The 10,041-nt window shown below is 42.8% G+C and overlaps 1 protein-coding gene across 1 annotated transcript in view; it reads left to right on the top strand.

Annotated features, from left to right (window-relative positions):
* The first annotated feature begins 477 nt into the window (after window positions 1-477).
* LOC129862056 (GDP-L-fucose synthase-like) overlaps window positions 478-10,041 on the top strand; it is a 29,989-nt gene continuing 20,425 nt past the window's right edge. Inside the window, exons 1-2 of the mRNA XM_055933389.1 lie at window positions 478-690; window positions 1,468-1,630. The gene's annotated coding sequence lies outside the window, so the exon portion shown is untranslated. The remainder of the gene's footprint in view (window positions 691-1,467; window positions 1,631-10,041) is intronic.

The following is a 10,041-nucleotide window of genomic DNA, read 5'->3' as shown; positions in this document are numbered from 1 at the left end:
CTGAGTCTCTACTTTTATCCAATGTAAAAAGCACAATTTCAAATTTTGCAAAAGAAGACCAAATGGAGGTGTTCGTCACATATGCTGCTGCTACTCTGTTTATTATCTATCCTGATTGCTTTTACCCCTACCTACATGTAATTATTGCCTCAATTACTTCAACTCCCTCATACCACAGCACGAGTATTAATGTGTTACTATGAATTGTTTTATTTAGCAAATTGTTTATACTCTGCATTGTTGGGAAAGGGCTCAAAAGTAAGCATTTAATGGTAAAGTCTACACCTGTTGTATTCGGTGCATGTGACTAATACCTTTTTTATTTTATTTGAAATGCGTTAAAATACAGTCAATATGGGCCTGTTTTCTTAATTACATCCCAATTTCCAACAGAAGTTATATAAAACGTTTTTTTCACTTAACCTATCTTAACAGTAGGCTATTCCTGGTATTTTCTTATTGTGTTTACGTGAGTGATAGTTCCGGGAACGTAGGACAGTCAGATTCGCTGCACATGCTATCAAATTGCTTACAGGTAGCCTATGAAAGAGCGAATGCGCATCCCGCCTGCTGCTTTGCTAAGGACATAGTGCGGAAGACAAGAGATAGCCCCAGTTCAGTACTTGAGAGCACGAAGGATCTAATATTGACTTTATTTGAGGAGGAAAATTCAAACGGAACTTTTTGGAGGTTTGATTTGAAACAATTACTTTGTGTATCTATTGATACGAAAATATCCAAATAACACGATAGTCTTGTCGAGTTAAAAATGACCGATTGATTTTAATTAAAAATAGCCCACATAGACTACGGATTAATATTTGCTATTATTTCTCTAAAATGTTTGTATTTAAAATATTAGTAGACATTTTCTTTCGACAGACCTCATGTACTTTTAGTCTACTTGCTAAAATAAATAATGTCAGTGCTGTAGCCTATATGACATCAGATTTTGTAATATAGGCTACTATTTTGTAATGTAGCCTAACCCTTATTTCCCCTTCGATTAAACTAAATTGCTACATTTAAAAAATCAAACATTTTCGGTATTTGCGTAGGCTGTTTGTTTATCCTTTTGATAGGCTAACATTTTCATAATACCATTCACTCCCGTTTTGGGCTCATGCGCTTAATATTTAATATGTCAAATGTAATTTATTTCAAAAGAAAAAAGTAGATAAATGTTGATAGGAAAGAAAATACAATAAAGTAGCCTCCATGATTAAACAAATCGGCTACAATGAAATTGTAAACGAAACGAAAAGTGTGTTAATATGTTTCAACTTGCGTTTATTTGAGCATATATTTGATTAATTCCTTATTAGCCTAAATGTAACTTCTATCATAATTATTACGTTTTAAAGCAGGCTATACATAGGCTATCAGCCTACTTTGTTTAGGGCTTCAGCGTAATAACATTATGTGAATATCACAACTGAAAAATGTAAGTTTGCATTCTTTGATCAGAGTGAGAAATGGAATTGGAAACGAAGGCTGAGTTTATGCGTGTGCTCGTCACGGGCGGATCCGGATTGCTCGGGAAGGCCATTGAGCACGTGGTGAAACAGGAAGGCGGCTGTCTTGAGGGCGAGCAGTGGACCTTCCTCTCGTCCAAAGAGGCCAACCTTGTGTAAGTGATGTCACATGAACCTCATATTCTCAGCAGAGCTGGTCTCAGGCTTGGTCATTGCAGATAAAAATGTCCTACCCTATATTTATCTTAATTTCACATTTATTTAACCAGGTAGGCAAGTTGAGAACAAGTTCTCATTTACAACTGCGACCTGGCCAAGATAAAGCAAAGCAGTTTGACACATATAACAACACAGAGTTACACATGGAGTAAAACAAACATACAGTCAATAATACAGTAGAAAAAAAAGTCTATATACAATGTGAGCAAATGAGGTGAGATAAGGGAGGTAAAGGCAATAAATAGGCCATGGTGGCAAAGTAAATACAATATAGCAATTAAAACACTGGAATGGTAGATTTGACAGTAGATGAGTGTGCAAAGTAGAAATACTGGGGTGCAAAGGAGCAAAATAAATAAAAACAGGAGGGGAAGAGGTAGTTGTTTGGGCTATTTATAGATGGGCTATGTACAGGTGCAGTAATCTGTGAGCTGCTCTGACAGATGGTGCTTAAAGCTAGTGAGGGAGATAACTGTTTCCAGTTTCAGAGATTTTTGTAGTTCGTCCCAGTCATTGGCAGCAGAGAACTGGAAGGAGAGGCGGCCAAAGGAGGAATTGGCTTTGGGGGTGACAAGTGAGATATACTTGCTGGAGCGTGTGCTACAGGTGGGTGCTGCTATGGTGACCAGCGAGCAGAGATAAGGCGGGACTTTACCTAGCAGGGTCTTGTAGAGGACCTGGAGCCAGTGGGTTTGGCGACGAGTATGAAGCGAGGGCCAGCCAACGAGAGCGTACAGGTCACAGTGGTGGGTAGTATTTGGGGCTTTGGTGAAAAAACGGATGGCACTGTGATAGACTGCATCCAATTTGTTGAGTAGAGTGTTGGAGTCTATTTTCTAAATGACCGCCAAATTCGAGGATCGGTAAGATGGTCAGTTTTACGAGGGTATGTTTGGCAGCATGAGTGAAGGATGCTTTGTTGCGAAATAGGAAGCCAATTTTAGATTTAACTTTGGATTGGAGATGTTTTATGTGAGTCTGGAAGGAGAGTTTACAGTCTAACCAGACACCTAGGTATTTGTAGTTGTCCACATATTCTAAGTCAGAACCGTCCAGAGTAGTGATGCTGAACGGGCGGGCAGGTGCAGGCAGCGATCGGTTGAAGAGCATGCATTTAGTTTTACTTGTATTTAAGAGCAGTTGGATGCCATGGAAGGAGAGTTGTATGGCATTGAAGCTCGTCTGGAGGGTTGTTAACACAGTGTCCAAAGAAGGGCCAGAAGTATACAGAATGGTGTCGTCTGCGTAGAGGTGGATCAGAGACTCACCAGCAGCAAGAGTGACATCATTGATATATACAGAGAAGAGAGTCGGCCCAAGAATTGAACCCTGTGGCACCCCCATAGAGACTGCCAGAGGCCCGGACAACAGGCCCTCAGATTTGACACACTGAACTCTGTCGGAGAAGTAGTTGGTGAACCAGGCAAGGCATTCATTTGAGAAACCAAGGCTGTTGAGTCTGCCGATGAGGATGTGGTGATTGACAGAGTCGAAAGCCTTGGCCAGGTCAATGAATACGGCTGCACAGTATTGTTTCTTATCGATGGCGGTTAAGATATCGTTTAGAACCTTGAGCGTGGCTGAGGTGCATCCATGACCAGCTCTGAAACCAGATTGCATAGCGGAGAAGGTATGGTGGGATTCGAAATGGTGGGTGATCTGTTTGTTAACTTGGCTTCCCCTGAGGAAAAGATCCTGAATCTCCTCATTGCCCCTCAGCAAAATTATCCTACACTTAGGCTATTGTTTATATGTGTATTTCACACTATGTTGAGGTAAACATCGGAGTATAATGCTTGTATGGATATCAAACCCAATACATGCTCATGTCATTGTCACCAATCAACTGCATTACAGTTAAAAATGACTTTGACTACCACCACCGATTTCCGTATGCTAGCTATGCTACCAGCTTATATGGACGGGGTATAGCATTTAGCAGTCACTTCTTCTAAACCTTCTAAACCTGAAAAGGGACAACTTTTAAATGTTAAGTAGCAAAAACAGTCAAATATATCCAAATGGGACCTTAGTAACCACATTGCGGGCCTTTTACAATGTATAAATCATGATGGATTTGACAGATATCCACTTTGTTAGATCAGATTTGTTGAATGTGCACCAATCCAGCATCCTTCTACTCCCTACAGTCTGAATTCCATTGACAACTTTACTGCATCTAACATTCCAACTTGTCTCAGTATTCCTTTGTCAACCTGCGAACATTCTATTGTATAAACTCCCATACAATAAAATATATAAAGGTGTGAAAAACATAAAAAGCAACTTTTTGGGAGAGGGTATCATGTATGCATTTGATCAGGGGCTTGTGGGGAACAATTTATTACCATCAAACCTTTGCCACCCCAAAGTGGACAAAGTTTTCCGCTGGCCCATGGCCTATGTTGGATACAATGATGCGGGTGTGAAAAAAATATGGGGGAAAAAAGGCATTTTGTTAATTTACTTGAATTGACTTTGAATTTATATGGGTTTATCCTAATCCTAATGTTTGAGTACCCTATACTTTTGTGTAGTGCAACACCATAATACACTGCAATATAGAGTCAACACCATAAATTAACACATTGAGAATGTCGCTGGAGGAAATAGAACTCAGCAAAAAAATAAATGTTCCTTTTTCAGGACCCTGTCTTTCAAAGATAATTCGCAAAAAATCCAAATAACTTCACAGATCTTCATTGCAAAGGGTTTAAACACTGTTTCCCATGCTTGTTCAATGAACCATAAACAATTAACAATTAATGAACATGCACCTGTGGAACCATCGTAGGCAATTAAGGTCACACTTATGAAAACTTAGGACACTAAAGAGGCCTTTCTACTGACTCTGAAAAACACCAAAAGAAAGATGCCCAGGGTCCCTGCTCATCTGCGTGAACGTGCTTTAGGCATGCTGCAAGGAGGCATGAGGACTGCAGATGTGGCCAGGGCAATAAATTGCAATGTCCGTCTGGTGAGATGCCTAAGACAGCGCTACAGGGAGACAGGATGGACAGCTGATCGTCCTCGCAGTGGCAGACCACGTGTAACAACACCTGCACAGGATTGGTACATCCGAACATCACACCTGCGGGACAGGTACAGGATGGCAACAACAACTGCCCGAGTTACACCAGGAATGTACAATCCCTCCATCAGTGCTCAGACTGTCCGCAATAGGATGAGAGAGGCTGGACTGAGGGCCTGTAGGCCTGTTGTCCTCACCAGACAAGGCAGGTCCTCACCAGACATCACCGGCAACAATGTCGCCTATGGGCACAAACCCACCGTCGCTGGACCAGATGGGAGTGGCAAAAAGTGCTCTTCACTGACAAGTTGCAGTTATGTCTCACCAGGGGTGATGGTCGGGTTTATCGTCGAAGGAATGAGCGTTACACCGAGGCCTGTTCTCTGGAGCGGGATCGTTTTGGAGGTGGAGGATCCGTCATGGTCTGGGGAGGTGTGTCACAGCATCATCGGACTGAGCTTGTTGTCATTGCAGGCAATCTCAACGCTGTGCGTTACAGGGAAGACATCCTCCTCCCTCTTGTGGTACCCTTCCTGCAGGCTTATCCTAACATGACATTCCAGCATGACAATGCCACCAGCCACACTGCTCGTTCTGTGCGTGATTTCCTGTAAGACAGGGAGGTCAGTGTTCTGCCATGGCCAGCGAAGAGCCCGGATCTCAATCCCATTGAGCACGTCTGGGACCTGTTGGATCGGAGGGTGAGGGCTAGGGCCATACTCCCCAGAAATGTCCGGGAACTTGCAGGTGTCTTGGTGGAAGAGTGGGGTAACATCTCACAGCAAGAACTGCCAAATCTGGTGCAGTCCACGAGGAGGAGATGCACCGCAGTACTTAATGCAGCTGGTGGCAACACCAGATACTGACTGTTACTTTTTATTTTGACCCCCCCCTTTTGTTCAGGGCCACATTATTGAATTTCTGTTAGTCACATGTCTGTGGAACTTGTTCAGTTTATGTCTCAGTTGTTGAATCTTCTTATGTTCATACAAATATTTACACGTCTAAAGTTTGCTGAAAATAAACGCAGTTGACCGTGAGAGGAATTTTTTTGTTGTTGAGTTTAGCAGGAGTTTTACGGGCTCCTGACCAATTGTGCTGTTTTGTGTTTTTGGGGGGCTGATCTGTTTTGTTCATAATGTTTCCGCCATTGTTTCCTATGACCGAAAATAGCTTCTGGACATCAGAACAGTGAACACTCAATATGGAATTTTACTTCAATGAGTCGGTGGCGAAGGACATACTGCTCATCCCGAACCAGGCTCAAATCCCAAACACTCGAAAAAGGAACAGGTGATGTTATACAGGTCGGCATGCGGGATACCTAAATAGAATTCGTTGGCAAGTGGATAAACCGCCTCTACCATCCGTTCAATTGGCGAACGTGAAATCACTGGACAATAAACTGGACAAGCTCTGTTCGAGACTATCGTAGCAACATGATCTGAAGAACTGTAATATCCTATGTTTCTCAGAGTCGTGACTAAACACGCACATGGAAAATGTAAATCCAGCTGGTTTTTCTATGCATTGGCAGGACAGAATGGCAGCGTAGGGTAAAGTTAACTTCTTATGGCTGCAGGGGCAGTTTTGAGTAGCTTGGATGAAAGGTGCACAGAGGTGCCCATAGTAAACGGCCTGCTCCTGAGTCATAGTTGCTAATATATGCATATTATTATTAGTATTGGATAGAAAACAATCTGAAGTTTCTAAAACTGTTTGAATTATGTCTGTGAGTATAACAGAACTCATATGGCAGGCAAAAACCTGAGAAGTTCCACTTCCTGTTTGGATTTTTTCTGAGGCTGCTAGATTTTCAACCAAGCTCCCAATGAAATTACAGCGAGATATGGATGAGTTTTCACTTCCTACGGCTTCCACTAGATGTCAACAGTCAATAGAACTTTGTCTGATGACTCTAATGTGAAGGGGGGCCGAAGGAGACAGGAATGAGTAATCACTGCCATGAGGTGACCACGCATTGAACACGCGCGTTCACGTGGGAGGCAGCTCCGTTCCATCGCTCAACTGAAGTCAATGTAATTCTCCGGTTGGAACGTTATTCAAGATGTATGTTAACAACATTCTTAAGATTGATTCAATACATCGTTTGACATGTTTCTACTGACTGTTACGGAACTTTTGGACATTTCGTCACGTTATAGTGGATGCGCTTTGTGACTTTGGAATTGTTTACCAAACACGCTAACCAAAGTAGCTAATTGGACATAAATAACGGACATTATCAAACAAATCAAGCATTTATTGTGGACCGTCTCGCCGTCTCAGATTATTGCATGGTTTGCTTTTTCCGTAAAGTTTTTTAGAAATCTGACACAGCGGTTGCATTAAGGAGTATATCTATAATTCTATAATTCCATGTGTATAACTTGTATTATCATCTACATTTATGATGAGTATTTCTGTTGAAACGATGTGGCTATGCAAAATCACTTGATGTTTTTGGAACTAGTGAATGTAACCCGCCAATGTAAACTCAGATTTTTTTATATAAATATGAACTTTATCAAACAAAACATGCATGTATTGTGTAACATGAAGTCCTATGAGTGTCATCTGTTGAAGATCATCAAAGGTTAGTGATTCATTTTATCTCTATTTCTGCTTTTTGTGACTGCTATTGTAACGGATGTGAAATGGCTAGCTAGTTAGCGGGTACGCGCTAGTAGCATTTCAATCAGTTACGTCACTTGCTCTGAGACTTAAGTAGTGTTGCCCCTGCTCTGCAAGGGCCGCGGCTTTTGTGGAGCGATGGGTAACGACCGTGCTTCGTGGGTGACTGTTGTCGATGTGTGCAGAGGGTCCCTGGTTCGCGCCCGTGTCGGGGTGAGGGGACGGTCTAAAGTTATACTGTTACATTGGTGCCGTGACCCGGATCACTGGTTGCTGCGGAAAAGGAGGAGGTTGAAAGGGGGGTGAGTGTAACGGATGTGAAATGGCTAGCTAGTTAGCGGGTGCGCGCTAGTAGCATTTCAATCAGTTACGTCACTTGCTCTGAGACTTAAGTAGTGTTGCCCCTTGCTCTGCAAGGGCCGCGGCTTTTGTGGAGCGATGGGTAACGACCGTGCTTCGTGGGTGACTGTTGTCGATGTGTGCAGAGGGTCCCTGGTTCGCGCCCGTGTCGGGGCGAGGGGACGGTCTAAAGTTATACTGTTACACTATATTTCGCTGGAAAAATGGCTGTGCTTATTGTGGTTTGGTGGTGACCTAACATAATCGTTTGTAGTGCTTTCGCTGAAAAGCATATTTGAAATCGGACACTTTGGTGGGAGTAACAACAAGATTACCTTTAAAATGATATAAGACACATGTATGTTTGAGGAATTTTAATTATGAGATTTCTGTTGTTTGAATTTGGCGCCCTGCACTTTCACTGGCTGTTGTCATATCGATCCCGTTAGCTGGATTGCAGCCATATGAAGTTTTAAGGGGGTGTTGTGTTTCTCTTTGTTAACAAAGGCTGGTGCGCAATATCTAATATTAAGGAAGTCTCGAGGTTCTGCTCGCCTGAAATAGAATAACTAATGATCAGCTGTAGACGACACTATTTACCACCACAAACCGATGCTGGCACTAAGACCGCACCCAATGAGCTGTATTGGGCCATAAGCAAACACAAAAATGCTCACCCAGAAGTGGCGCTCCTAGTGGCCGGTGATATTAATACAGGAAAACTGAAATCCTTCTTTCCTAATGTCTACCAGCGTGTCACCTATGCAAATAAAGGCAAAAAAGCTCTAGATTACCTTTACTCCACACACAGTGACGCATACAAAGCTCTCCCTCATCCTCTATTTGGCAAATCCGACCATAATTATATCCTCCAAATTCCTGCTTACAGGCAAAACCTCAAACAGGAAGTGCCAGTGACCCGCTCAATACGGAAGTGGTCCAATGAAGCGATGCTAAGCTTCAGGACTGTTTCGCTAGCATTGACTGGAATATGTTCTGGGATTCATCTGAGGGCATGTGTTAACTGACCTCCAGATGAGCTTCAATGCCATACAACTCTCCTTCCGTTGCCTCCAACTGCTCTTAAAAGTAAAACTAAATGCATGCTCTTCAACCGATCGCTTCCCGCACCTGCCCGCCCGTCCAGCATCACTACTCTGGACGGTTCTGACTTAGAATATGTAGACAACTACAAGTACCTAGGTGTCTGGTTAGACTGTAAACTCTCCTTCCACACTCACATTAAGCATCTCCAATCCAAAATTAAATCTAGAATCGGATTCCTATTCTGCAACAAAGCATCCTTCACTCATGCTGCCAAACATACCCTCGTAAAACTGACCATCCTACCGATCCTCGACTTCGGCGATGTCATTTACAAAATAGCCTCCAACACTCTACTCAACAAATTGAATGCAGTCTATCACAGTGCCATCCGTTTTGTCACCAAAGCCCCATATACTACCCACCACTGCGACCTGTGCGCTCTCATTGGCTGGCCCTCGCTTCATACTCGTCGCCAAACCCACTGGCTCCAGGTCATCTACAAGTCTCTGCTAGGTAAAGCCCCACCTTATCTCAGCTCACTGGTCACCATAGCAGCACCCACCTGTAGCACGCGCTCCAGCAGGTATATCTCACTAGTCACCCCCAAAGCCAATTCCTCCGTTGGCCGCCTCTCCTTCCAGTTCTCTGCTGCCAATGACTGGAACAAACTGCAAAAATCACTGAAGCTGGAGACTCATATCTCCCTCACTAGCTTTAAGCACCATCTGTCAGAGCAGCTCACAGATCACTGCACCTGTACATAGCCCATCTGTAATATAGCCCATCCAACTACCTCATCACCATACTGTATTTATTGATTTATCTTGCTCCTTTGCACCCCAGTATCTCTATTTGCACATTCATCTTCTGCACATCAATCACTCCCATGTTTAATTGGTATATTGTAATTAATTTGCCACCGTGGCCTACTTATTGCCTTACCTCCCTTATCTTACCTCATTTGCACACACTCTATAAAGATTTTTTCTACTGTATTATTGACTGTATGTTTGTTTATTCCACGTGTAACTCTGTGTTGTTGTATGTGTCGAACTGCTTTGCTTTATTCTTGGCCAGGTCGCAGTTGTAAATGAGAACTTGTTCTCAACTAGCCTACCTGTTTAAATAAAGGTGAAATAAAAAGCCCAAAGTACAATAACCAAGTACAAAGTACAGGCTGCCACAGAGCATGGGTGTAAAACAAAACCTGCCGCAAACCAGCCGGATGCGTGCCAACCTGACAATAAACAATTTCACACACAGACATGGGGGGAACATAGGGTTATATACATAACA

Source organism: Salvelinus fontinalis, chromosome 9 (genome assembly GCF_029448725.1).
Source record: "Salvelinus fontinalis isolate EN_2023a chromosome 9, ASM2944872v1, whole genome shotgun sequence".
NCBI lineage: Eukaryota > Metazoa > Chordata > Actinopteri > Salmoniformes > Salmonidae > Salvelinus > Salvelinus fontinalis.
The sequence above is the reverse complement of the archived record's forward strand: the minus strand, read 5'-3'. Positions and strand labels throughout refer to the sequence as shown.